The 22,237-nt window shown below is 48.4% G+C and overlaps 41 non-coding genes across 41 annotated transcripts; 21 read left to right on the top strand and 20 right to left on the bottom strand.

Moving 5' to 3' along the window:
• The first annotated feature begins 2,918 nt into the window (after positions 1-2,918).
• On the top strand, positions 2,919-2,991 carry TRNAR-UCG (transfer RNA arginine (anticodon UCG)). The gene has a single exon. It is a non-coding gene; the product is annotated as a tRNA-Arg (tRNA).
• A 124-nt stretch (positions 2,992-3,115) lies between these two features.
• TRNAL-CAA (transfer RNA leucine (anticodon CAA)) lies at positions 3,116-3,225 on the bottom strand. Its single transcript has 2 exons — positions 3,188-3,225; positions 3,116-3,161 (listed from the first exon to the last, which is right to left on the bottom strand). It is a non-coding gene; the product is annotated as a tRNA-Leu (tRNA).
• A 610-nt stretch (positions 3,226-3,835) lies between these two features.
• Positions 3,836-3,908, top strand: TRNAR-UCG (transfer RNA arginine (anticodon UCG)). Its single transcript has one exon. It is a non-coding gene; the product is annotated as a tRNA-Arg (tRNA).
• A 124-nt stretch (positions 3,909-4,032) lies between these two features.
• On the bottom strand, positions 4,033-4,142 carry TRNAL-CAA (transfer RNA leucine (anticodon CAA)). The gene is made up of 2 exons: positions 4,105-4,142; positions 4,033-4,078 (listed from the first exon to the last, which is right to left on the bottom strand). It is a non-coding gene; the product is annotated as a tRNA-Leu (tRNA).
• An 807-nt stretch (positions 4,143-4,949) lies between these two features.
• TRNAL-CAA (transfer RNA leucine (anticodon CAA)) lies at positions 4,950-5,059 on the bottom strand. The gene is made up of 2 exons: positions 5,022-5,059; positions 4,950-4,995 (listed from the first exon to the last, which is right to left on the bottom strand). It is a non-coding gene; the product is annotated as a tRNA-Leu (tRNA).
• A 581-nt stretch (positions 5,060-5,640) lies between these two features.
• TRNAR-UCG (transfer RNA arginine (anticodon UCG)) lies at positions 5,641-5,713 on the top strand. The gene has a single exon. It is a non-coding gene; the product is annotated as a tRNA-Arg (tRNA).
• A 124-nt stretch (positions 5,714-5,837) lies between these two features.
• On the bottom strand, positions 5,838-5,947 carry TRNAL-CAA (transfer RNA leucine (anticodon CAA)). Its single transcript has 2 exons — positions 5,910-5,947; positions 5,838-5,883 (listed from the first exon to the last, which is right to left on the bottom strand). It is a non-coding gene; the product is annotated as a tRNA-Leu (tRNA).
• A 610-nt stretch (positions 5,948-6,557) lies between these two features.
• On the top strand, positions 6,558-6,630 carry TRNAR-UCG (transfer RNA arginine (anticodon UCG)). Its single transcript has one exon. It is a non-coding gene; the product is annotated as a tRNA-Arg (tRNA).
• Positions 6,631-7,475: 845 nt separating this feature from the next.
• Positions 7,476-7,548, top strand: TRNAR-UCG (transfer RNA arginine (anticodon UCG)). The gene has a single exon. It is a non-coding gene; the product is annotated as a tRNA-Arg (tRNA).
• A 124-nt stretch (positions 7,549-7,672) lies between these two features.
• On the bottom strand, positions 7,673-7,782 carry TRNAL-CAA (transfer RNA leucine (anticodon CAA)). The gene is made up of 2 exons: positions 7,745-7,782; positions 7,673-7,718 (listed from the first exon to the last, which is right to left on the bottom strand). It is a non-coding gene; the product is annotated as a tRNA-Leu (tRNA).
• Positions 7,783-8,392: 610 nt separating this feature from the next.
• TRNAR-UCG (transfer RNA arginine (anticodon UCG)) lies at positions 8,393-8,465 on the top strand. Its single transcript has one exon. It is a non-coding gene; the product is annotated as a tRNA-Arg (tRNA).
• A 124-nt stretch (positions 8,466-8,589) lies between these two features.
• TRNAL-CAA (transfer RNA leucine (anticodon CAA)) lies at positions 8,590-8,699 on the bottom strand. Its single transcript has 2 exons — positions 8,662-8,699; positions 8,590-8,635 (listed from the first exon to the last, which is right to left on the bottom strand). It is a non-coding gene; the product is annotated as a tRNA-Leu (tRNA).
• Positions 8,700-9,309: 610 nt separating this feature from the next.
• TRNAR-UCG (transfer RNA arginine (anticodon UCG)) lies at positions 9,310-9,382 on the top strand. Its single transcript has one exon. It is a non-coding gene; the product is annotated as a tRNA-Arg (tRNA).
• Positions 9,383-9,506: 124 nt separating this feature from the next.
• On the bottom strand, positions 9,507-9,616 carry TRNAL-CAA (transfer RNA leucine (anticodon CAA)). Its single transcript has 2 exons — positions 9,579-9,616; positions 9,507-9,552 (listed from the first exon to the last, which is right to left on the bottom strand). It is a non-coding gene; the product is annotated as a tRNA-Leu (tRNA).
• Positions 9,617-10,226: 610 nt separating this feature from the next.
• On the top strand, positions 10,227-10,299 carry TRNAR-UCG (transfer RNA arginine (anticodon UCG)). The gene has a single exon. It is a non-coding gene; the product is annotated as a tRNA-Arg (tRNA).
• Positions 10,300-10,423: 124 nt separating this feature from the next.
• Positions 10,424-10,533, bottom strand: TRNAL-CAA (transfer RNA leucine (anticodon CAA)). The gene is made up of 2 exons: positions 10,496-10,533; positions 10,424-10,469 (listed from the first exon to the last, which is right to left on the bottom strand). It is a non-coding gene; the product is annotated as a tRNA-Leu (tRNA).
• Positions 10,534-11,143: 610 nt separating this feature from the next.
• Positions 11,144-11,216, top strand: TRNAR-UCG (transfer RNA arginine (anticodon UCG)). The gene has a single exon. It is a non-coding gene; the product is annotated as a tRNA-Arg (tRNA).
• A 124-nt stretch (positions 11,217-11,340) lies between these two features.
• TRNAL-CAA (transfer RNA leucine (anticodon CAA)) lies at positions 11,341-11,450 on the bottom strand. Its single transcript has 2 exons — positions 11,413-11,450; positions 11,341-11,386 (listed from the first exon to the last, which is right to left on the bottom strand). It is a non-coding gene; the product is annotated as a tRNA-Leu (tRNA).
• Positions 11,451-12,060: 610 nt separating this feature from the next.
• On the top strand, positions 12,061-12,133 carry TRNAR-UCG (transfer RNA arginine (anticodon UCG)). The gene has a single exon. It is a non-coding gene; the product is annotated as a tRNA-Arg (tRNA).
• Positions 12,134-12,257: 124 nt separating this feature from the next.
• On the bottom strand, positions 12,258-12,367 carry TRNAL-CAA (transfer RNA leucine (anticodon CAA)). The gene is made up of 2 exons: positions 12,330-12,367; positions 12,258-12,303 (listed from the first exon to the last, which is right to left on the bottom strand). It is a non-coding gene; the product is annotated as a tRNA-Leu (tRNA).
• Positions 12,368-12,977: 610 nt separating this feature from the next.
• On the top strand, positions 12,978-13,050 carry TRNAR-UCG (transfer RNA arginine (anticodon UCG)). Its single transcript has one exon. It is a non-coding gene; the product is annotated as a tRNA-Arg (tRNA).
• A 124-nt stretch (positions 13,051-13,174) lies between these two features.
• TRNAL-CAA (transfer RNA leucine (anticodon CAA)) lies at positions 13,175-13,284 on the bottom strand. Its single transcript has 2 exons — positions 13,247-13,284; positions 13,175-13,220 (listed from the first exon to the last, which is right to left on the bottom strand). It is a non-coding gene; the product is annotated as a tRNA-Leu (tRNA).
• Positions 13,285-13,894: 610 nt separating this feature from the next.
• On the top strand, positions 13,895-13,967 carry TRNAR-UCG (transfer RNA arginine (anticodon UCG)). Its single transcript has one exon. It is a non-coding gene; the product is annotated as a tRNA-Arg (tRNA).
• A 124-nt stretch (positions 13,968-14,091) lies between these two features.
• TRNAL-CAA (transfer RNA leucine (anticodon CAA)) lies at positions 14,092-14,201 on the bottom strand. The gene is made up of 2 exons: positions 14,164-14,201; positions 14,092-14,137 (listed from the first exon to the last, which is right to left on the bottom strand). It is a non-coding gene; the product is annotated as a tRNA-Leu (tRNA).
• Positions 14,202-14,811: 610 nt separating this feature from the next.
• Positions 14,812-14,884, top strand: TRNAR-UCG (transfer RNA arginine (anticodon UCG)). Its single transcript has one exon. It is a non-coding gene; the product is annotated as a tRNA-Arg (tRNA).
• A 124-nt stretch (positions 14,885-15,008) lies between these two features.
• On the bottom strand, positions 15,009-15,118 carry TRNAL-CAA (transfer RNA leucine (anticodon CAA)). The gene is made up of 2 exons: positions 15,081-15,118; positions 15,009-15,054 (listed from the first exon to the last, which is right to left on the bottom strand). It is a non-coding gene; the product is annotated as a tRNA-Leu (tRNA).
• A 610-nt stretch (positions 15,119-15,728) lies between these two features.
• On the top strand, positions 15,729-15,801 carry TRNAR-UCG (transfer RNA arginine (anticodon UCG)). The gene has a single exon. It is a non-coding gene; the product is annotated as a tRNA-Arg (tRNA).
• A 124-nt stretch (positions 15,802-15,925) lies between these two features.
• Positions 15,926-16,035, bottom strand: TRNAL-CAA (transfer RNA leucine (anticodon CAA)). The gene is made up of 2 exons: positions 15,998-16,035; positions 15,926-15,971 (listed from the first exon to the last, which is right to left on the bottom strand). It is a non-coding gene; the product is annotated as a tRNA-Leu (tRNA).
• Positions 16,036-16,645: 610 nt separating this feature from the next.
• TRNAR-UCG (transfer RNA arginine (anticodon UCG)) lies at positions 16,646-16,718 on the top strand. The gene has a single exon. It is a non-coding gene; the product is annotated as a tRNA-Arg (tRNA).
• Positions 16,719-16,842: 124 nt separating this feature from the next.
• TRNAL-CAA (transfer RNA leucine (anticodon CAA)) lies at positions 16,843-16,952 on the bottom strand. The gene is made up of 2 exons: positions 16,915-16,952; positions 16,843-16,888 (listed from the first exon to the last, which is right to left on the bottom strand). It is a non-coding gene; the product is annotated as a tRNA-Leu (tRNA).
• A 610-nt stretch (positions 16,953-17,562) lies between these two features.
• Positions 17,563-17,635, top strand: TRNAR-UCG (transfer RNA arginine (anticodon UCG)). Its single transcript has one exon. It is a non-coding gene; the product is annotated as a tRNA-Arg (tRNA).
• Positions 17,636-17,759: 124 nt separating this feature from the next.
• TRNAL-CAA (transfer RNA leucine (anticodon CAA)) lies at positions 17,760-17,869 on the bottom strand. The gene is made up of 2 exons: positions 17,832-17,869; positions 17,760-17,805 (listed from the first exon to the last, which is right to left on the bottom strand). It is a non-coding gene; the product is annotated as a tRNA-Leu (tRNA).
• A 610-nt stretch (positions 17,870-18,479) lies between these two features.
• Positions 18,480-18,552, top strand: TRNAR-UCG (transfer RNA arginine (anticodon UCG)). The gene has a single exon. It is a non-coding gene; the product is annotated as a tRNA-Arg (tRNA).
• A 124-nt stretch (positions 18,553-18,676) lies between these two features.
• Positions 18,677-18,786, bottom strand: TRNAL-CAA (transfer RNA leucine (anticodon CAA)). The gene is made up of 2 exons: positions 18,749-18,786; positions 18,677-18,722 (listed from the first exon to the last, which is right to left on the bottom strand). It is a non-coding gene; the product is annotated as a tRNA-Leu (tRNA).
• Positions 18,787-19,396: 610 nt separating this feature from the next.
• On the top strand, positions 19,397-19,469 carry TRNAR-UCG (transfer RNA arginine (anticodon UCG)). Its single transcript has one exon. It is a non-coding gene; the product is annotated as a tRNA-Arg (tRNA).
• Positions 19,470-19,593: 124 nt separating this feature from the next.
• On the bottom strand, positions 19,594-19,703 carry TRNAL-CAA (transfer RNA leucine (anticodon CAA)). Its single transcript has 2 exons — positions 19,666-19,703; positions 19,594-19,639 (listed from the first exon to the last, which is right to left on the bottom strand). It is a non-coding gene; the product is annotated as a tRNA-Leu (tRNA).
• Positions 19,704-20,313: 610 nt separating this feature from the next.
• Positions 20,314-20,386, top strand: TRNAR-UCG (transfer RNA arginine (anticodon UCG)). The gene has a single exon. It is a non-coding gene; the product is annotated as a tRNA-Arg (tRNA).
• Positions 20,387-20,510: 124 nt separating this feature from the next.
• On the bottom strand, positions 20,511-20,620 carry TRNAL-CAA (transfer RNA leucine (anticodon CAA)). The gene is made up of 2 exons: positions 20,583-20,620; positions 20,511-20,556 (listed from the first exon to the last, which is right to left on the bottom strand). It is a non-coding gene; the product is annotated as a tRNA-Leu (tRNA).
• Positions 20,621-21,230: 610 nt separating this feature from the next.
• TRNAR-UCG (transfer RNA arginine (anticodon UCG)) lies at positions 21,231-21,303 on the top strand. The gene has a single exon. It is a non-coding gene; the product is annotated as a tRNA-Arg (tRNA).
• A 124-nt stretch (positions 21,304-21,427) lies between these two features.
• On the bottom strand, positions 21,428-21,537 carry TRNAL-CAA (transfer RNA leucine (anticodon CAA)). The gene is made up of 2 exons: positions 21,500-21,537; positions 21,428-21,473 (listed from the first exon to the last, which is right to left on the bottom strand). It is a non-coding gene; the product is annotated as a tRNA-Leu (tRNA).
• A 610-nt stretch (positions 21,538-22,147) lies between these two features.
• On the top strand, positions 22,148-22,220 carry TRNAR-UCG (transfer RNA arginine (anticodon UCG)). The gene has a single exon. It is a non-coding gene; the product is annotated as a tRNA-Arg (tRNA).
• Positions 22,221-22,237: the final 17 nt, after the last annotated feature.

Raw genomic sequence — 22,237 nt, 5'->3', positions numbered from 1 at the left:
ATGCCTTTCCCACTCGGTTAAAGGGAGTCTCTGACCCAAACCCAGCATATCAACCCAGCCCGGAAGATAGATAGGTTAGGGTCACCTGAATCAAACAGTGTGTTCCCCTTGTGAATCGGTGCCTCTGTTGCGGAGATATGGCTGTTTATGTCAATAGGCAAAGGAGCTCTTTGGAGCAACGAGAGCGTTGCCGTTCCTCCAAAGAGGTAAGCCGCAAAGCTCTCGTTGCTCCAAAGAGCTCCTTTGCATATTGACAAAACCGGCGATATGTCGGCAGTGGAGGCACCGATTCACAAGAGGCCAAAAACACCCCCTAAGATTCAGGGCACCCTAATCTATCTAGCTTCCCGGCTGGAATTGATATGCTGGGTTCTGGGAACAGACTCCCTCTAAGCCAGGGGTCGGCAACCCCTGGCACGCGTGCCAAGACTGGCACGCGAGGCATATTTTGCTGGCACGGCAGCCAGCCTTAGACTTCACGCTAAAATTTAGAGAGAGAGAGAGAGAGCGTCCTTTCAGTGCTCTGGTAGAGCTGCTGTGTAGGACACGCCCCCTTCTCTCACTGCCCACCAATCAGAGGTGAGTCTCTCACTGCACAGGATAAGGGCTCCTTGGACCTGCTGCTACACGTGAGGAGCTCCTGCCGTCTGCAGCCCTGAGGAGGAGAAGCAAAGTGAAAGTAAAAACACCAGGTACGTGTGTTACTAACTATTCTTATTAATGTCAGGCATTTGGTTTTATTAATTTAGTTTTAGCAACTCCATGTGCCTCACATTAATAGCAGTTAACCCCATCATGTCCCTCACATTAACCCTGTGTGGCTCACATAAGGGTTACTGATGTGTGAGACATATGGGGGTACTAATAAAGGACCTATATAATGAAGATATTCACTTATCTCCATATGTCTCACATATCAGTATCCCTTATGTAAAGTATCCCTTATGTAAAGCACACAGGGGGTTAATGTGAGGGACATGATGGGGTTTACTGCTATTAATATGAGGCACATTGAGTTGTAACCTGCAATGCTCATGACCAGACTCTTTATCTACAACTGTGGATAAAAGTACAGACCTATACATTTCAATTGACCCGTATATACAGCCATTCTTTTTGTGGCTGTGTATCTGGGCCAAATTGAAGAACTGAAAACTATTGAGCAGGTCCTATATGTGTCCTATTCATCCCCTATATGTGTCCCATACATCCCCTATATCTGTCTGCATTTGCAGCCCTGTCAATTCATTTTTAATGTATAGGTCAGTGAAAACCACATCCGTGCCATTTGTATGCAGGAGGCGTAAGGCTGAGGCCCCACGTTGCAGAAACGCAGCATTTTTGTTGCAGATTTTGATGCGGTTTATTTCAACCAAAGCCAAAAATGGCTACAGAAGGAATGGGAAATATATAGGGAGCTTCTTATACGTCTCCCTTCTGATCAATCCACTCCTGGCTTAGGCTCAGAAAAACACAGCAAAATATGTAACAAAAAAAGCTGTGTTCCAACAACGTGGGGGCCTTAGGCTAAAACCCCACGTTGCAGAAACAGCTTTTTTACGTTGCAGATTTTGCTGGTTTTTTTGAGCCGAAGCCAGGAGTAGATTGAGCAGGAGGGAGACGTATAAGAAGCTTCCTATATATTTCCCATTCGTTTTCTAGCCATTCTGGGCTTTGACGGAAAGAAAAACGCAGCCAAATCTGTAATAAAAAAAGCTGCATTTTTGTAATGTGGGGCCTCAGCCTTAGTGTGATTCTATTGGGTGGTAACACTGTAACTAGATGCAATTATAGCCAGTTCCTGGGCACCAGTGCGCCCACTTTGTTGTAAGTGTGACACCCATTAATTCCTGGCTGGGGTTTTGCTGTTACTGCACCACCAGGAACTAAAAGTGACAAATTAAACTGCGTTTCACTTAGGGAGCGTTCACACTACCGTTGGTGTCCGACAGCTAGTGTCTACTGCTAATGTCTATCAAAATCTTGTGCGGATATTAGTATCGGACACTAGCTGTGTCTGTGACATTTTGCATTGATTTAAATGGACATTGGGTGCGTTCGTTTACTGTTCGTGGGTGTCCTTAAGTGTCCGTTCCCAAAGATGTCCGACTTTTCAAGCGGACAGAAAAACCTACATATCGGGTTTTGCTGTCCGCTTGAAAAGTCGGACATCTTTGGGAACGGACACTTAAGGACACCCACGAACAGTAAAAGAAGAACGCACCCGGTGTCCGTTTAAATCAATGCAAAATGTCACAGACACAGCTAGTGTCCGATACTAATATCCGCACAAGATTTTGAACGGACATTAGCAGCGGACACTAGCTGTTGGACACAGACGGTAGTGTGAACGCTCCCTTACAGAAAACTGAAGTTACTAACGGCCAAGGACTGGATGGAGCATACAGGTACATTGTGTGTCAGCGCTCTACAGGTATGACCTCACTCTGCCCCCAGTCACATACATTACCACTAATTGTGGGTTACACATGTACTTACATTGCTTCTAAAGGAAAAGAACATGTGTATCCAGGCAAATAGCGGTAAGCGCATGTGGCTGGAAGCGCAGTATGAGAGCACCTCTATGTTTTGGTTTCTGCTATATGACTTTAGTGTAGGTGTCGTCAGCTTTACAATTATTGACCGGCACTCCGAGGACCTCATCTTTGATTTTTTAATTTAAATCGGCACGCCGAACAAAAAAGGTTGCCTACCCCTGCTCTAAGCTATTCTGGGTATTCCTTCTTCAACATGTTAGAAAAGGTCAAACCTATTGGTTATCGTAAGAAGATGGAGAATGGTTATATATTTATTCATTTGTCATAAACAAGAAAACGTGTTTTGCCATTGACTTTGGTTCAAGCAAAAGATTTCGTATTGCGCGGCCTCCTCATTTCGACGGGAAGGAAGCTGCCCTAGACCACGTGGCCTAATGGATAAGGCGTCTGACTTCGGATCAGAAGATTGAGGGTCTGAGTCCCTTCGTGGTCGCGGCCGGGCTGGATACTAGAGGTCGAGAGCACTCTTTTACCTTCTGCTAAACTCGGTTAGCACGATAGGTCACGTTTCAAGGCAAGCGACAGCCACGTAAGAGTTTCCAAGGTCAAAAGCTAACTGTCAGAAGTGGGATTTGAACCCACGCCTCCATTCGGAGACCAGAACACCCAACTTTGGTGAAGAAGTTACTCTTGAGTCTGGCGCCTTAGACCACTCGGCCATCCTGACAAAGCTCTCTCGCTTCCGCCTCCAATGCCTTTCCCACTCGGTTAAAGGGAGTCTCTGACCCAAACCCAGCATATCAACCCAGCCCGGAAGATAGATAGGTTAGGGTCACCTGAATCAAACAGTGTGTTCCCCTTGTGAATCGGTGCCTCTGTTGCGGAGATATGGCTGTTTATGTCAATAGGCAAAGGAGCTCTTTGGAGCAACGAGAGCGTTGCCGTTCCTCCAAAGAGGTAAGCCGCAAAGCTCTCGTTGCTCCAAAGAGCTCCTTTGCATATTGAAAAAACCGGCGATATGTCGGCAGTGGAGGCACCGATTCACAAGAGACCAAAAACACCCCCTAAGATTCAGGGCACCCTAAACTATCTAGCTTCCCGGCTGGAATTGATATGCTGGGTTCTGGGAACAGACTCCCTCTAAGCTATTCTGGGTATTCCTTCTTCAACATGTTAGAAAAGGTCAAACCTATTGGTTATCGTAAGAAGATGGAGAATGGTTATATATTTATTCATTTGTCATAAACAAGAAAACGTGTTTTGCCATTGACTTTGGTTCAAGCAAAAGATTTCGTATTGCGCGGCCTCCTCATTTCGACGGGAAGGAAGCTGCCCTAGACCGCGTGGCCTAATGGATAAGGCGTCTGACTTCGGATCAGAAGATTGAGGGTTCGAGTCCCTTCGTGGTCGCGGCCGGGCTGGATGCTAGAGGCCGAGAGCCCTCTTTTACCTTCTGCTAAACTCGGTTAGCACGATAGGTCACGTTTCAAGGCAAGCGACAGCCACGTAAGAGTTTCCAAGGTCAAAAGCTAACTGTCAGAAGTGGGATTTGAACCCACGCCTCCATTCGGAGACCAGAACACCCAACTTTGGTGAAGAAGTTACTCTTGAGTCTGGCACCTTAGACCACTCGGCCATCCTGACAAAGCTCTCTCGCTTCCGCCTCCAATGCCTTTCCCACTCGGTTAAAGGGAGTCTCTGACCCAAACCCAGCATATCAACCCAGCCCGGAAGATAGATAGGTTAGGGTCACCTGAATCAAACAGTGTGTTCCCCTTGTGAATCGGTGCCTCTGTTGCGGAGATATGGCTGTTTATGTCAATAGGCAAAGGAGCTCTTTGGAGCAACGAGAGCGTTGCCGTTCCTCCAAAGAGGTAAGCCGCAAAGCTCTCGTTGCTCCAAAGAGCTCCTTTGCATATTGAAAAAAACGGCGATATGTCGGCAGTGGAGGCACCGATTCACAAGAGACCAAAAACACCCCCTAAGATTCAGGGCACCCTAATCTATCTAGCTTCCCGGCTGGAATTGATATGCTGGGTTCTGGGAACAGACTCCCACTAAGCTATTCTGGGTATTCCTTCTTCAACATGTTAGAAAAGGTCAAACCTATTGGTTATCGTAAGAAGATGGAGAATGGTTATATATTTATTCATTTGTCATAAACAAGAAAACGTGTTTTGCCATTGACTTTGGTTCAAGCAAAAGATTTCGTATTGCGCGGCCTCCTCATTTTGACGGGAAGGAAGCTGCCTTAGACCGCGTGGCCTAATAAATAAGACGTTTGACTTCGGATCAGAAGATTGAGGGTTCGAGTCCCTTCGTGGTCGCGGCCGGGCTGGATGCTAGAGGTCGAGAGCCCTCTTTTACCTTCTGCTAAACTCGGTTAGCACGATAGGTCACGTTTCAAGGCAAGCGACAGCCACGTAAGAGTTTCCAAGGTCAAAAGCTAACTGTCAGAAGTGGGATATGAACCCACGCCTCCATTTGGAGACCAGAACACCCAACTTTGGTGAAGAAGTTACTCTTGAGTCTGGCGCCTTAGACCACTCGGCCATCCAGACAAAGCTCTCTCGCTCCCACCTCCAATGCCTTTCCCACTCGGTTAAAGGGAGTCTCTGACCCAAACCCAGCATATCAACCCAGCCCGGAAGATAGATAGGTTAGGGTCACCTGAATCAAACAGTGTGTTCCCCTTGTGAATCGGTGCCTCTGTTGCGGAGATATGGCTGTTTATGTCAATAGGCAAAGGAGCTCTTTGGAGCAACGAGAGCGTTGCCGTTCCTTCAAAGAGGTAAGCCGCAAAGCTCTCGTTGCTCCAAAGAGCTCCTTTGCATATTGACAAAACCGGCGATATGTCGGCAGTGGAGGCACCGATTCACAAGAGACCAAAAACACCCCCTAAGATTAAGGGCACCCTAATCTATCTAGCTTCTCGGCTGGAATTGATATGCTATTCTGGGTATTCCTTCTTCAACATGTTAGAAAAGGTCAAACCTATTGGTTATCGTAAGAAGATGGAGAATGGTTATATATTTATTCATTTGTCATAAACAAGAAAACGTGTTTTGCCATTGACTTTGGTTCAAGCAAAAGATTTCGTATTGCGCGGCCTCCTCATTTCGACGGGAAAGAAGCTGCCCTAGACCGCGTGGCCTAATGGATAAGGCATCTGACTTCGGATCAGAAGATTGAGGATTCGAGTCCCTTCGTGGTCGCGGCCGGGCTGGATGCTAGAGGTCGAGAGCCCTCTTTTACCTGCTGCTAAACTCGGTTAGCACGATAGGTCACGTTTCAAGGCAAGCGACAGCCACGTAAGAGTTTCTAAGGTCAAAAGATATTTGTCAGAAGTGGGATCTGAACCCACGCCTCCATTTGAAGACCAGAACACCCAACTTTGGTGAAGAAGTTACTCTTGAGTCTGGCGCCTTAGACCACTCGGCCATCCTGACAAAGCTCTCTCGCTCCCGCCTCCAATGCCTTTCCCACTCGGTTAAAGGGAGTCTCTGACCCAAACCCAGCATATCAACCCAGCCCGGAAGATAGATAGGTTAGGGTCACCTGAATCAAACAGTGTGTTCCCCTTGTAAATCGGTGCCTCTGTTGCGGAGATATGGCTGTTTATGTCAATAGGCAAAGGAGCTCTTTAGAGCAACGAGAGCGTTGCCGTTCCTCCAAAGAGGTAAGCCGCAAAGCTCTCGTTGCTCCAAAGAGCTCCTTTGCATATTGACAAAACCGGCGATATGTCGGCAGTGGAGGCACCGATTCACAAGAGACCAAAAACACCCCCTAAGATTCAGGGCACCCTAATCTATCTAGCTTCCCGGCTGGAATTGATATGCTGGGTTCTGGGAGCAGACTCCCTCTAAGCTATTCTGGGTATTCCTTCTTCAACATGTTAGAAAAGGTCAAACCTATTGGTTATCGTAAGAAGATGGAGAATGGTTATATATTTATTCATTTGTCATAAACAAGAAAACGTGATTTGCCATTGACTTTGGTTCAAGCAAAAGATTTCGTATTGCGCGGACTCCTCATTTCGACGGGAAGGAAGCTGCCCTAGACCGCGTGGCCTAATGGATAAGGCGTCTGACTTCGGATCAGAAGATTGAGGGTTCGAGTCCCTTCGTGGTCGCGGCCGGGCTGGATGCTAGAGGTCGAGAGCCCTCTTTTACCTTCTGCTAAACTCGGTTAGCACGATAGGTCACGTTTCAAGGCAAGCGACAGCCACGTAAGAGTTTCCAAGGTCAAAAGCTAACTGTCAGAAGTGGGATTTTAACCCACGCCTCTTTTTCGGAGACCAGAAGACCCAAATTTGGTGAAGAAGTTACTCTTGAGTCTGGCGCCTTAGACCACTCGGCCATCCTAACAAAGCTCTCTCGCTCCCGCCTCCAATGCCTTTCCCACTCGGTTAAAGGGAGTCTCTGACCCAAACCCAGCATATCAACCCAGCCCAGAAGTTAGATAGGTTAGGGTCACCTGAATCAAACAGTGTGTTCCCCTTGTGAATCGGTGCCTCTGTTGCGGAGATATGGCTGTTTATGTCAATAGGCAAAGGAGCTCTTTGGAGCAACGAGAGCGTTGCCGTTCCTCCAAAGAGGTAAGCCGCAAAGCTCTCGTTGCTCCAAAGAGCTCCTTTGCATATTGACAAAACCGGCGATATGTCGGCAGTGGAGGCACCGATTCACAAGAGACCAAAAACACCCCCTAAGATTCAGGGCACCCTAATCTATCTAGCTTCCCAGCTGGAATTGATATGCTGGGCTCTGGGAGCAGACTCCCTCTAAGCTATTCTGGGTATTCCTTCTTCAACATGTTAGAAAAGGTCAAACCTATTGGTTATCGTAAGAAGATGGAGAATGGTTATATATTTATTCATTTGTCATAAACAAGAAAACGTGTTTTGCCATTGACTTTGGTTCAAGCAAAAGATTTCGTATTGCGCGGCCTCCTCATTTCGACGGGAAGGAAGCTGCCCTAGACCGCGTGGCCTAATGGATAAGGCGTCTGACTTCGGATCAGAAGATTGAGGGTTCGAGTCCCTTCGTGGTTGCGGCCGGGCTGGATGCTAGAGGTCGAGAGCCCTATTTTACCTGCTGCTAAACTCGGTTAGCACGATAGGTCACGTTTCAAGGCAAGCGACAGCCACGTAAGAGTTTCCAAGGTCAAAAGCTAACTGTCAGAAGTGGGATTTGAACCCACGCCTCCATTCGGAGACCAGAACACCCAACTTTGGTGAAGAAGTTACTCTTGAGTCTGGCGCCTTAGACCACTCGGCCATCCTGACAAAGCTCTCTCGCTCCCGCCTCCAATGCCTTTCCCACTCGGTTAAAGGGAGTCTCTGACCCAAACCCAGCATATCAACCCAGCCCGGAAGATAGATAGGTTAGGGTCACCTGAATCAAACAGTGTGTTCCCCTTGTGAATCGGTGCCTCTGTTGCGGAGATATGGCTGTTTATGTCAATAGGCAAAGGAGCTCTTTGGAGCAACGAGAGCGTTGCCGTTCCTTCAAAGAGGTAAGCCGCAAAGCTCTCGTTGCTCCAAAGAGCTCCTTTGCATATTGACAAAACCGGCGATATGTCGGCAGTGGAGGCACCGATTCACAAGAGACCAAAAACACCCCCTAAGATTCAGGGCACCCTAATCTATCTAGCTTCCCAGCTGGAATTGATATGCTGGGTTCTGGGAGCAGACTCCCTCTAAGCTATTCTGGGTATTCCTTCTTCAACATGTTAGAAAAGGTCAAACCTATTGGTTATCGTAAGAAGATGGAGAATGGTTATATATTTATTCATTTGTCATAAACAAGAAAACGTGTTTTGCCATTGACTTTGGTTCAAGCAAAAGATTTCGTATTGCGTGGCCTCCTCATTTCGACGGGAAGTAGGCTGCCCTAGACCGCGTGGCCTAATGGATAAGGCGTCTGACTTCGGATCAGAAGATTGAGGGTTCGAGTCCCTTCGTGGTCGCGGCCGGGCTGGATGCTAGAGGTCGAGAGCCCTCTTTTACCTGCTGCTAAACTCGGTTAGCACGATAGGTCATGTTTCAAGGCAAGCGACAACCACGTAAGAGTTTCCAAGGTCAAAAGCTAACTGTCAGAAGTGGGATTTGAACCCACGCCTCCATTCGGAGACCAGAACACCCAACTTTGGTGAAGAAGTTACTCTTGAGTCTGGCGCCTTAGACCACTCGGCCATCCTGACAAAGCTCTCTTGCTCCCGCCTCCAATGCCTTTCCCACTCGGTTAAAGGGAGTCTCTGACCCAAACCCAGCATATCAACCCAGCCCGGAAGATAGATAGGTTAGGGTCACCTGAATCAAACAGTGTGTTCCCCTTGTGAATCGGTGCCTCTGTTGCGGAGATATGGCTGTTTATGTCAATAGGCAAAGGAGCTCTTTGGAGCAACGAGAGCGTTGCCGTTCCTCCAAAGAGGTAAGCCGCAAAGCTCTCGTTGCTCCAAAGAGCTCCTTTGCATATTGACAAAACCGGCGATATGTCGGCAGTGGAGGCACTGATTCACAAGAGACCAAAAACACCCCCTAAGATTCAGGGCACCCTAATCTATCTAGCTTCCCGGCTGGAATTGATATGCTGGGTTCTGGGAGCAGACTCCCTGTAAGCTATTCTGGGTATTCCTTTTTCAACATGTTAGAAAAGGTCAAACCTATTGGTTATCGTAAGAAGATGGAGAATGGTTATATATTTATTCATTTGTCATAAACAAGAAAACGTGTTTTGCCATTGACTTTGGTTCAAGCAAAAGATTTCGTATTGTGCGGCCTCCTCATTTCAACGGGAAGGAAGCTGCCCTAGACCGCGTGGCCTAATGGATAAGGCGTCTGACTTCGGATCAGAAGATTGAGGGTTCGAGTCCCTTCGTGGTCGCGGCCGGACTGGATGCTAGAGGTCGAGAGCCCTCTTTTACCTGCTGCTAAACTCGGTTAGCACGATAGGTCATGTTTCAAGGCAAGCGACAGCCACGTAAGAGTTTCCAAGGTCAAAAGCTAACTGTCAGAAGTGGGATTTGAACCCACGCCTCCATTCGGAGACCAGAACACCCAACTTTGGTGAAGAAGTTACTCTTGAGTCTGGCGCCTTAGACCACTCGGCCATCCTGACAAAGCTCTCTCACTCCCGCCTCCAATGCCTTTCCCACTCGGTTAAAGGGAGTCTCTGACCCAAACCCAGCATATCAATCCAGCCCGGAAGATAGATAGGTTAGGGTCACCTGAATCAAACAGTGTTTTCCCCTTGTGAATCGGTGCCTCTGTTGCGGAGATATGGCTGTTTATGTCAATAGGCAAAGGAGCTCTTTGGAGCAACGAGAGCGTTGCCGTTCCTCCAAAGAGGTAAGCCGCAAAGCTCTCGTTGCTCCAAAGAGCTCCTTTGCATATTGACAAAACCGGCGACATGTCGGCAGTGGAGGCACCGATTCACAAGAGACCAAAAACACCCCCTAAGATTCAGGGCACCCTAATCTATCTAGCTTCCCGGCTGGAATTGATATGCTGGGTTCTGGGAGCAGACTCCCTCTAAGCTATTCTGGTTATTCCTTCTTCAACATGTTAGAAAAGGTCAAACCTATTGGTTATCGTAAGAAGATGGAGAATGGTTATATATTTATTCATTTGTCATAAACAAGAAAACGTGTTTTGCCATTGACTTTGGTTCAAGCAAAAGATTTCGTATTGCGCGGCCTCCTCATTTCGACGGGAAGGAAGCTGCCCTAGACCGCGTGGCCTAATGGATAAGGCGTCTGACTTCGGATCAGAAGATTGAGGGTTCGAGTCCCTTCGTGGTTGCGGCCGGGCTGGATGCTAGAGGTCGAGAGCCGTATTTTACCTGCTGCTAAACTCGGTTAGCACGATAGGTCACGTTTCAAGGCAAGCGACAGCCACGTAAGAGTTTCCAAGGTCAAAAGCTAACTGTCAGAAGTGGGATTTGAACCCACGCCTCCATTCGGAGACCAGAACACCCAACTTTGGTGAAGAAGTTACTCTTGAGTCTGGCGCCTTAGACCACTCGGCCATCCTGACAAAGCTCTCTCGCTCCCGCCTCCAATGCCTTTCCCACTCGGTTAAAGGGAGTCTCTGACCCAAACCCAGCATATCAACCCAGCCCGGAAGATAGATAGGTTAGGGTCACCTGAATCAAACAGTGTGTTCCCCTTGTGAATCGGTGCCTCTGTTGCGGAGATATGGCTGTTTATGTCAATAGGCAAAGGAGCTCTTTGGAGCAACGAGAGCGTTGCCGTTCCTTCAAAGAGGTAAGCCGCAAAGCTCTCGTTGCTCCAAAGAGCTCCTTTGCATATTGACAAAACCGGCGATATGTCGGCAGTGGAGGCACCGATTCACAAGAGACCAAAAACACCCCCTAAGATTCAGGGCACCCTAATCTATCTAGCTTCCCAGCTGGAATTGATATGCTGGGTTCTGGGAGCAGACTCCCTCTAAGCTATTCTGGGTATTCCTTCTTCAACATGTTAGAAAAGGTCAAACCTATTGGTTATCGTAAGAAGATGGAGAATGGTTATATATTTATTCATTTGTCATAAACAAGAAAACGTGTTTTGCCATTGACTTTGGTTCAAGCAAAAGATTTCGTATTGCGTGGCCTCCTCATTTCGACGGGAAGGAAGCTGCCCTAGACCGCGTGGCCTAATGGATAAGGCGTCTGACTTCGGATCAGAAGATTGAGGGTTCGAGTCCCTTCGTGGTCGCGGCCGGGCTGGATGCTAGAGGTCGAGAGCCCTCTTTTACCTGCTGCTAAACTCGGTTAGCACGATAGGTCATGTTTCAAGGCAAGCGACAACCACGTAAGAGTTTCCAAGGTCAAAAGCTAACTGTCAGAAGTGGGATTTGAACCCACGCCTCCATTCGGAGACCAGAACACCCAACTTTGGTGAAGAAGTTACTCTTGAGTCTGGCGCCTTAGACCACTCGGCCATCCTGACAAAGCTCTCTCGCTCCCGCCTCCAATGCCTTTCCCACTCGGTTAAAGGGAGTCTCTGACCCAAACCCAGCATATCAACCCAGCCCGGAAGATAGATAGGTTAGGGTCACCTGAATCAAACAGTGTGTTCCCCTTGTGAATCGGTGCCTCTATTGCGGAGATATGGCTGTTTATGTCAATAGGCAAAGGAGCTCTTTGGAGCAACGAGAGCGTTGCCGTTCCTCCAAAGAGGTAAGCCGCAAAGCTCTCGTTGCTCCAAAGAGCTCCTTTGCATATTGACAAAACCGGCGATATGTCGGCAGTGGAGGCACTGATTCACAAGAGACCAAAAACACCCCCTAAGATTCAGGGCACCCTAATCTATCTAGCTTCCCGGCTGGAATTGATATGCTGGGTTCTGGGAGCAGACTCCCTGTAAGCTATTCTGGGTATTCCTTTTTCAACATGTTAGAAAAGGTCAAACCTATTGGTTATCGTAAGAAGATGGAGAATGGTTATATATTTATTCATTTGTCATAAACAAGAAAACGTGTTTTGCCATTGACTTTGGTTCAAGCAAAAGATTTCGTATTGTGCGGCCTCCTCATTTCAACGGGAAGGAAGCTGCCCTAGACCGCGTGGCCTAATGGATAAGGCGTCTGACTTCGGATCAGAAGATTGAGGGTTCGAGTCCCTTCGTGGTCGCGGCCGGACTGGATGCTAGAGGTCGAGAGCCCTCTTTTACCTGCTGCTAAACTCGGTTAGCACGATAGGTCACGTTTCAAGGCAAGCGACAGCCACGTAAGAGTTTCCAAGGTCAAAAGCTAACTGTCAGAAGTGGGATTTGAACCCACGCCTCCATTCGGAGACCAGAACACCCAACTTTGGTGAAGAAGTTACTCTTGAGTCTGGCGCCTTAGACCACTCGGCCATCCTGACAAAGCTCTCTCGCTCCCGCCTCCAATGCCTTTCCCACTCGGTTAAAGGGAGTCTCTGACCCAAACCCAGCATATCAACCCAGCCCGGAAGATAGATAGGTTAGGGTCACCTGAATCAAACAGTGTGTTCCCCTTGTGAATCGGTGCCTCTGTTGCGGAGATATGGCTGTTTATGTCAATAGGCAAAGGACCTCTTTGGAGCAACGAGAGCGTTGCCGTTCCTCCAAAGAGGTAAGCCGCAAAGCTCTCGTTGCTCCAAAGAACTCCTTTGCATATTGACAAAACCGGCGATATGTCGGCAGTGGAGGCACCGATTCACAAGAGACCAAAAACACCCCCTAAGATTCAGGGCACCCTAATCTATCTAGCTTCCCGGCTGGAATTGATATGCTGGGTTCTGGGAGCAGACTCCCTCTAAGCTATTCTGGGTATTCCTTCTTCAACATGTTAGAAAAGGTCAAACCTATTGGTTATCGTAAGAAGATGGAGAATGGTTATATATTTATTCATTTGTCATAAACAAGAAAACGTGTTTTGCCATTGACTTTGGTTCAAGCAAAAGATTTCGTATTGCGCGGCCTCCTCATTTCGACGGGAAGGAAGCTGCCCTAGACCGCGTGGCCTAATGGATAAGGCGTCTGACTTCGGATCAGAAGATTGAGGGTTCGAGTCCCTTCGTGGTCGCGGCCGGGCTGGGTGCTAGAGGTCGAGAGCCCTCTTTTACCTGCTGCTAAACTCGGTTAGCACGATAGGTCACGTTTCAAGGCAAGCGACAGCCACGTAAGAGTTTCCAAGGTCAAAAGCTAACTGTCAGAAGTGGGATTTGAACCCACGCCTCCATTCGGAGACCAGAACACCCAACTTTGGTGAAGAAGTTACTCTTGAGTCTGGCGCCTTAGACCACTCGGCCATCCTGACAAAGCTCTCTCGCTCCCGCCTCCAATGCCTTTCCCACTCGGTTAAAGGGAGTCTCTGACCCAAACCCAGCATATCAACCCAGCCCGGAAGTTAGATAGGTTAGGGTCACCTGAATCAAACAGTGTGTTCCCCTTGTGAATCGGTGCCTCTGTTGCGGAGATATGGCTGTTTATGTCAATAGGCAAAGGAGCTCTTTGGAGCAACGAGAGCGTTGCCGTTCCTCCAAAGAGGTAAGCCGCAAAGCTCTCGTTGCTCCAAAGAGCTCCTTTGCATATTGACAAAACTGGCGATATGTCGGCAGTGGAGGCACCGATTCACAAGAGACCAAAAACACCCCCTAAGATTCAGGGCACCCTAATCTATCTAGCTTCCCGGCTGGAATTGATATGCTGGGTTCTGGGAGCAGACTCCCTCTAAGCTATTCTGGGTATTCCTTCTTCAACATGTTAGAAAAGGTCAAACCTATTGGTTATCGTAAGAAGATGGAGAATGGTTATATATTTATTCATTTGTCATAAACAAGAAAACGTGTTTTGCCATTGACTTTGGTTCAAGCAAAAGATTTCGTATTGCGTGGCCTCCTCATTTCGACGGGAAGTAGGCTGCCCTAGACCGCGTGGCCTAATGGATAAGGCGTCTGACTTCGGATCAGAAGATTGAGGGTTCGAGTCCCTTCGTGGTCGCGGCCGGGCTGGATGCTAGAGGTCGAGAGCCCTCTTTTACCTGCTGCTAAACTCGGTTAGCACGATAGGTCATGTTTCAAGGCAAGCGACAACCACGTAAGAGTTTCCAAGGTCAAAAGCTAACTGTCAGAAGTGGGATTTGAACCCACGCCTCCATTCGGAGACCAGAACACCCAACTTTGGTGAAGAAGTTACTCTTGAGTCTGGCGCCTTAGACCACTCGGCCATCCTGACAAAGCTCTCTCGCTCCCGCCTCCAATGCCTTTCCCACTCGGTTAAAGGGAGTCTCTGACCCAAACCCAGCATATCAACCCAGCCCGGAAGATAGATAGGTTAGGGTCACCTGAATCAAACAGTGTGTTCCCCTTGTGAATCGGTGCCTCTGTTGCGGAGATATGGCTGTTTATGTCAATAGGCAAAGGAGCTCTTTGGAGCAACGAGAGCGTTGCCGTTCCTCCAAAGAGGTAAGCCGCAAAGCTCTCGTTGCTCCAAAGAGCTCCTTTGCATATTGACAAAACCGGCGATATGTCGGCAGTGGAGGCACTGATTCACAAGAGACCAAAAACACCCCCTAAGATTCAGGGCACCCTAATCTATCTAGCTTCCCGGCTGGAATTGATATGCTGGGTTCTGGGAGCAGACTCCCTGTAAGCTATTCTGGGTATTCCTTTTTCAACATGTTAGAAAAGGTCAAACCTATTGGTTATCGTAAGAAGATGGAGAATGGTTATATATTTATTCATTTGTCATAAACAAGAAAACGTGTTTTGCCATTGACTTTGGTTCAAGCAAAAGATTTCGTATTGTGCGGCCTCCTCATTTCAACGGGAAGGAAGCTGCCCTAGACCGCGTGGCCTAATGGATAAGGCGTCTGACTTCGGATCAGAAGATTGAGGGTTCGAGTCCCTTCGTGGTCGCGGCCGGACTGGATGCTAGAGGTCGAGAGCCCTCTTTTACCTGCTGCTAAACTCGGTTAGCACGATAGGTCACGTTTCAAGGCAAGCGACAGCCACGTAAGAGTTTCCAAGGTCAAAAGCTAACTGTCAGAAGTGGGATTTGAACCCACGCCTCCATTCGGAGACCAGAACACCCAACTTTGGTGAAGAAGTTACTCTTGAGTCTGGCGCCTTAGACCACTCGGCCATCCTGACAAAGCTCTCTCGCTCCCGCCTCCAATGCCTTTCCCACTCGGTTAAAGGGAGTCTCTGACCCAAACCCAGCATATCAACCCAGCCCGGAAGATAGATAGGTTAGGGTCACCTGAATCAAACAGTGTGTTCCCCTTGTGAATCGGTGCCTCTGTTGCGGAGATATGGCTGTTTATGTCAATAGGCAAAGGACCTCTTTGGAGCAACGAGAGCGTTGCCGTTCCTCCAAAGAGGTAAGCCGCAAAGCTCTCGTTGCTCCAAAGAGCTCCTTTGCATATTGACAAAACCGGCGATATGTCGGCAGTGGAGGCACCGATTCACAAGAGACCAAAAACACCCCCTAAGATTCAGGGCACCCTAATCTATCTAGCTTCCCGGCTGGAATTGATATGCTGGGTTCTGGGAGCAGACTCCCTCTAAGCTATTCTGGGTATTCCTTCTTCAACATGTTAGAAAAGGTCAAACCTATTGGTTATCGTAAGAAGATGGAGAATGGTTATATATTTATTCATTTGTCATAAACAAGAAAACGTGTTTTGCCATTGACTTTGGTTCAAGCAAAAGATTTCGTATTGCGCGGCCTCCTCATTTCGACGGAAAGGAAGCTGCCCTAGACCGCGTAGCCTAATGGATAAGGCGTCTGACTTCGGATCAGAAGATTGAGGGTTCGAATCCCTTCGTGGTCGCGGCCGGGCTGGATGCTAGAGGTCGAGAGCCCTCTTTTACCTGCTGCTAAACTCGGTTAGCACGATAGGTCATGTTTCAAGGCAAGCGACAGCCACGTAAGAGTTTCCAAGGTCAAAAGCTAACTGTCAGAAGTGGGATTTGAACCCACGCCTCCATTCGGAGACCAGAACACCCAACTTTGGTGAAGAAGTTACTCTTGAGTCTGGCGCCTTAGACCACTCGGCCATCCTGACAAAGCTCTCTCACTCCCGCCTCCAATGCCTTTCCCACTCGGTTAAAGGGAGTCTCTGACCCAAACCCAGCATATCAACCCAGCCCGGAAGATAGATAGGTTAGGGTCACCTGAATCAAACAGTGTGTTCCCCTTGTGAATCGGTGCCTCTATTGCGGAGATATGGCTGTTTATGTCAATAGGCAAAGGAGCTCTTTGGAGCAACGAGAGCGTTGCCGTTCCTCCAAAGAGGTAAGCCGCAAAGCTCTCGTTGCTCCAAAGAGCTCCTTTGCATATTGACAAAACCGGCGATATGTCGGCAGTGGAGGCACTGATTCACAAGAGACCAAAAACACCCCCTAAGATTCAGGGCACCCTAATCTATCTAGCTTCCCGGCTGGAATTGATATGCTGGGTTCTGGGAGCAGACTCCCTGTAAGCTATTCTGGGTATTCCTTTTTCAACATGTTAGAAAAGGTCAAACCTATTGGTTATCGTAAGAAGATGGAGAATGGTTATATATTTATTCATTTGTCATAAACAAGAAAACGTGTTTTGCCATTGACTTTGGTTCAAGCAAAAGATTTCGTATTGTGCGGCCTCCTCATTTCAACGGGAAGGAAGCTGCCCTAGACCGCGTGGCCTAATGGATAAGGCGTCTGACTTCGGATCAGAAGATTGAGGGTTCGAGTCCCTTCGTGGTCGCGGCCGGACTGGATGCTAGAGGTCGAGAGCCCTCTTTTACCTGCTGCTAAACTCGGTTAGCACGATAGGTCACGTTTCAAGGCAAGCGACAGCCACGTAAGAGTTTCCAAGGTCAAAAGCTAACTGTCAGAAGTGGGATTTGAACCCACGCCTCCATTCGGAGACCAGAACACCCAACTTTGGTGAAGAAGTTACTCTTGAGTCTGGCGCCTTAGACCACTCGGCCATCCTGACAAAGCTCTCTCGCTCCCGCCTCCAATGCCTTTCCCACTCGGTTAAAGGGAGTCTCTGACCCAAACCCAGCATATCAACCCAGCCCGGAAGATAGATAGGTTAGGGTCACCTGAATCAAACAGTGTGTTCCCCTTGTGAATCGGTGCCTCTGTTGCGGAGATATGGCTGTTTATGTCAATAGGCAAAGGACCTCTTTGGAGCAACGAGAGCGTTGCCGTTCCTCCAAAGAGGTAAGCCGCAAAGCTCTCGTTGCTCCAAAGAGCTCCTTTGCATATTGACAAAACCGGCGATATGTCGGCAGTGGAGGCACCGATTCACAAGAGACCAAAAACACCCCCTAAGATTCAGGGCACCCTAATCTATCTAGCTTCCCGGCTGGAATTGATATGCTGGGTTCTGGGAGCAGACTCCCTCTAAGCTATTCTGGGTATTCCTTCTTCAACATGTTAGAAAAGGTCCAACCTATTGGTTATCGTAAGAAGATGGAGAATGGTTATATATTTATTCATTTGTCATAAACAAGAAAACGTGTTTTGCCATTGACTTTGGTTCAAGCAAAAGATTTCGTATTGCGCGGCCTCCTCATTTCGACGGAAAGGAAGCTGCCCTAGACCGCGTAGCCTAATGGATAAGGCGTCTGACTTCGGATCAGAAAATTGAGGGTTCGAATCCCTTCGTGGTTGCGGCCGGGCTGGATGCTAGAGGTCGAGAGCCCTCTTTTACCTGCTGCTAAACTCGGTTAGCACGATAGGTCATGTTTCAAGGCAAGCGACAGCCACGTAAGAGTTTCCAAGGTCAAAAGCTAACTGTCAGAAGTGGGATTTGAACCCACGCCTCCATTCGGAGACCAGAACACCCAACTTTGGTGAAGAAGTTACTCTTGAGTCTGGCGCCTTAGACCACTCAGCCATCCTGACAAAGCTCTCTCACTCCCGCCTCCAATGCCTTTCCCACTCGGTTAAAGGGAGTCTCTGACCCAAACCCAGCATATCAATCCAGCCCGGAAGATAGATAGGTTAGGGTCACCTGAATCAAACAGTGTTTTCCCCTTGTGAATCGGTGCCTCTGTTGCGGAGATATGGCTGTTTATGTCAATAGGCAAAGGAGCTCTTTGGAGCAACGAGAGCGTTGCCGTTCCTCCAAAGAGGTAAGCCGCAAAGCTCTCGTTGCTCCAAAGAGCTCCTTTGCATATTGACAAAACCGGCGATATGTTGGCAGTGGAGGCACCGATTCACAAGAGACCAAAAACACCCCCTAAGATTCAGGGCACCCTAATCTATCTAGCTTCCCGGCTGGAATTGATATGCTGGGTTCTGGGAGCAGACTCCCTCTAAGCTATTCTGGGTATTCCTTCTTCAACATGTTAGAAAAGGTCAAACCTATTGGTTATCGTAAGAAGATGGAGAATGGTTATATATTTATTCATTTGTCATAAACAAGAAAACGTGTTTTGCCATTGACTTTGGTTCAAGCAAAAGATTTCGTATTGCGCGGCCTCCTCATTTCGACGGGAAGGAAGCTGCCCTAGACCGCGTGGCCTAATGGATAAGGCGTCTGACTTCGGATCAGAAGATTGAGGGTTCGAGTCCCTTCGTGGTTGCGGCCGGGCTGGATGCTAGAGGTCGAGAGCCGTATTTTACCTGCTGCTAAACTCGGTTAGCACGATAGGTCACGTTTCAAGGCAAGCGACAGCCACGTAAGAGTTTCCAAGGTCAAAAGCTAACTGTCAGAAGTGGGATTTGAACCCACGCCTCCATTCGGAGACCAGAACACCCAACTTTGGTGAAGAAGTTACTCTTGAGTCTGGCGCCTTAGACCACTCGGCCATCCTGACAAAGCTCTCTCGCTCCCGCCTCCAATGCCTTTCCCACTCGGTTAAAGGGAGTCTCTGACCCAAACCCAGCATATCAACCCAGCCCGGAAGATAGATAGGTTAGGGTCACCTGAATCAAACAGTGTGTTCCCCTTGTGAATCGGTGCCTCTGTTGTGGAGATATGGCTGTTTATGTCAATAGGCAAAGGAGCTCTTTGGAGCAACGAGAGCGTTGCCGTTCCTTCAAAGAGGTAAGCCGCAAAGCTCTCGTTGCTCCAAAGAGCTCCTTTGCATATTGACAAAACCGGCGATATGTCGGCAGTGGAGGCACCGATTCACAAGAGACCAAAAACACCCCCTAAGATTCAGGGCACCCTAATCCATCTAGCTTCCCAGCTGGAATTGATATGCTGGGTTCTGGGAGCAGACTCCCTCTAAGCTATTCTGGGTATTCCTTCTTCAACATGTTAGAAAAGGTCAAACCTATTGGTTATCGTAAGAAGATGGAGAATGGTTATATATTTATTCATTTGTCATAAACAAGAAAACGTGTTTTGCCATTGACTTTGGTTCAAGCAAAAGATTTCGTATTGTGCGGCCTCCTCATTTCAACGGGAAGGAAGCTGCCCTAGACCGCGTGGCCTAATGGATAAGGCGTCTGACTTCGGATCAGAAGATTGAGGGTTCGAGTCCCTTCGTGGTCGCGGCCGGACTGGATGCTAGAGGTCGAGAGCCCTCTTTTACCTGCTGCTAAACTCGGTTAGCACGATAGGTCACGTTTCAAGGCAAGCGACAGCCACGTAAGAGTTTCCAAGGTCAAAAGCTAACTGTCAGAAGTGGGATTTGAACCCACGCCTCCATTCGGAGACCAGAACACCCAACTTTGGTGAAGAAGTTACTCTTGAGTCTGGCGCCTTAGACCACTCGGCCATCCTGACAAAGCTCTCTCGCTCCCGCCTCCAATGCCTTTCCCACTCGGTTAAAGGGAGTCTCTGACCCAAACCCAGCATATCAACCCAGCCCGGAAGATAGATAGGTTAGGGTCACCTGAATCAAACAGTGTGTTCCCCTTGTGAATCGGTGCCTCTGTTGCGGAGATATGGCTGTTTATGTCAATAGGCAAAGGAGCTCTTTGGAGCAACGAGAGCGTTGCCGTTCCTCCAAAGAGGTAAGCCGCAAAGCTCTCGTTGCTCCAAAGAGCTCCTTTGCATATTGACAAAACCGGCGATATGTCGGCAGTGGAGGCACCGATTCACAAGAGACCAAAAACACCCCCTAAGATTCAGGGCACCCTAATCTATCTAGCTTCCCGGCTGGAATTGATATGCTGGGTTCTGGGAGCAGACTCCCTCTAAGCTATTCTGGGTATTCCTTCTTCAACATGTTAGAAAAGGTCAAACCTATTGGTTATCGTAAGAAGATGGAGAATGGTTATATATTTATTCATTTGTCATAAACAAGAAAACGTGTTTTGCCATTGACTTTGGTTCAAGCAAAAGATTTCGTATTGCGCGGCCTCCTCATTTCGACGGGAAGGAAGCTGCCCTAGACCGCGTGGCCTAATGGATAAGGCGTCTGACTTCGGATCAGAAGATTGAGGGTTCGAGTCCCTTCGTGGTTGCGGCCGGGCTGGATGCTAGAGGTCGAGAGCCCTCTTTTACCTGCTGCTAAACTCGGTTAGCACGATAGGTCACGTTTCAAGGCAAGCGACAGCCACGTAAGAGTTTCCAAGGTCAAAAGCTAACTGTCAGAAGTGGGATTTGAACCCACGCCTCCATTCGGAGACCAGAACACCCAACTTTGGTGAAGAAGTTACTCTTGAGTCTGGCACCTTAGACCACTCGGCCATCCTGACAAAGCTCTCTCGCTCCCGCCTCCAATGCCTTTCCCACTCGGTTAAAGGGAGTCTCTGACCCAAACCCAGCATATCAACCCAGCCCGGAAGATAGATAGGTTAGGGTCACCTTAATCAAACAGTGTGTTCCCCTTGTGAATCGGTGCCTCTGTTGCGGAGATATGGCTGTTTATGTCAATAGGCAAAGGAGCTCTTTGGAGCAACGAGAGCGTTGCCGTTCCTCCAAAGAGGTAAGCCGCAAAGCTCTCGTTGCTCCAAAGAGCTCCTTTGCATATTGACAAAACCGGCGATATGTCGGCAGTGGAGGCACCGATTCACAAGAGACCAAAAACACCCCCTAAGATTCAGGGCACCCTAATCTATCAAGCTTCCCGGCTGGAATTGATATGCTGGGTTCTGGGAGCAGACTCCCTCTAAGCTATTCTGGGTATTCCTTCTTCAACATGTTAGAAATGGTCAAACCTATTGGTTATCGTAAGAAGATGGAGAATGGTTATATATTTATTCATTTGTCATAAACAAGAAAACATGTTTTGCCATTGACTTTGGTTCAAGCAAAAGATTTCGTATTGCGCGGCCTCCTCATTTCGACGGAAAGGAAGCTGCCCTAGACCGCGTAGCCTAATGGATAAGGCGTCTGACTTCGGATCAGAAGATTGAGGGTTCGAATCCCTTCGTGGTCGCGGCCGGGCTGGATGCTAGAGGTCGAGAGCCCTCTTTTACCTGCTGCTAAACTCGGTTAGCACGATAGGTCACGTTTCAAGGCAAGCGACAGCCACGTAAGAGTTTCCAAGGTCAAAAGCTAACTGTCAGAAGTGGGATTTGAACCCACGCCTCCATTCGGAGACCAGAACACCCAACTTTGGTGAAGAAGTTACTCTTGAGTCTGGCGCCTTAGACCACTCGGCCATCCTGACAAAGCTCTCTCGCTCCCGCCTCCAATGCCTTTCCCACTCGGTTAAAGGGAGTCTCTGACCCAAACCCAGCATATCAACCCAGCCCGGAAGATAGATAGGTTAGGGTCACCTGAATCAAACAGTGTGTTCCCCTTGTGAATCGGTGCCTCTGTTGCGGAGATATGGCTGTTTATGTCAATAGGCAAAGGAGCTCTTTGGAGCAACGAGAGCGTTGCCGTTCCTCCAAAGAGGTAAGCCGCAAAGCTCTCGTTGCTCCAAAGAGCTCCTTTGCATATTGACAAAACTGGCGATATGTCGGCAGTGGAGGCACCGATTCACAAGAGACCAAAAACACCCCCTAAGATTCAGGGCACCCTAATCTATCTAGCTTCCTGGCTGGAATTGATATGCTGGGTTCTGGGAGCAGACTCCCTCTAAGCTATTCTGGGTATTCCTTCTTCAACATGTTAGAAAAGGTCAAACCTATTGGTTATCGTAAGAAGATGGAGAATGGTTATATATTTATTCATTTGTCATAAACAAGAAAACGTGTTTTGCCATTGACTTTGGTTCAAGCAAAAGATTTCGTATTGCGCGGCCTCCTCATTTCGACGGAAAGGAAGCTGCCCTAGACCGCGTAGCCTAATGGATAAGGCGTCTGACTTCGGATCAGAAGATTGAGGGTTCGAGTCCCTTCGTGGTCGCGGCCGGGCTGGATGCT

The sequence above is a fragment of the Leptodactylus fuscus genome, chromosome 11 (genome assembly GCF_031893055.1).
Source record: "Leptodactylus fuscus isolate aLepFus1 chromosome 11, aLepFus1.hap2, whole genome shotgun sequence".
NCBI lineage: Eukaryota > Metazoa > Chordata > Amphibia > Anura > Leptodactylidae > Leptodactylus > Leptodactylus fuscus.
The sequence above is the reverse complement of the archived record's forward strand: the minus strand, read 5'-3'. Positions and strand labels throughout refer to the sequence as shown.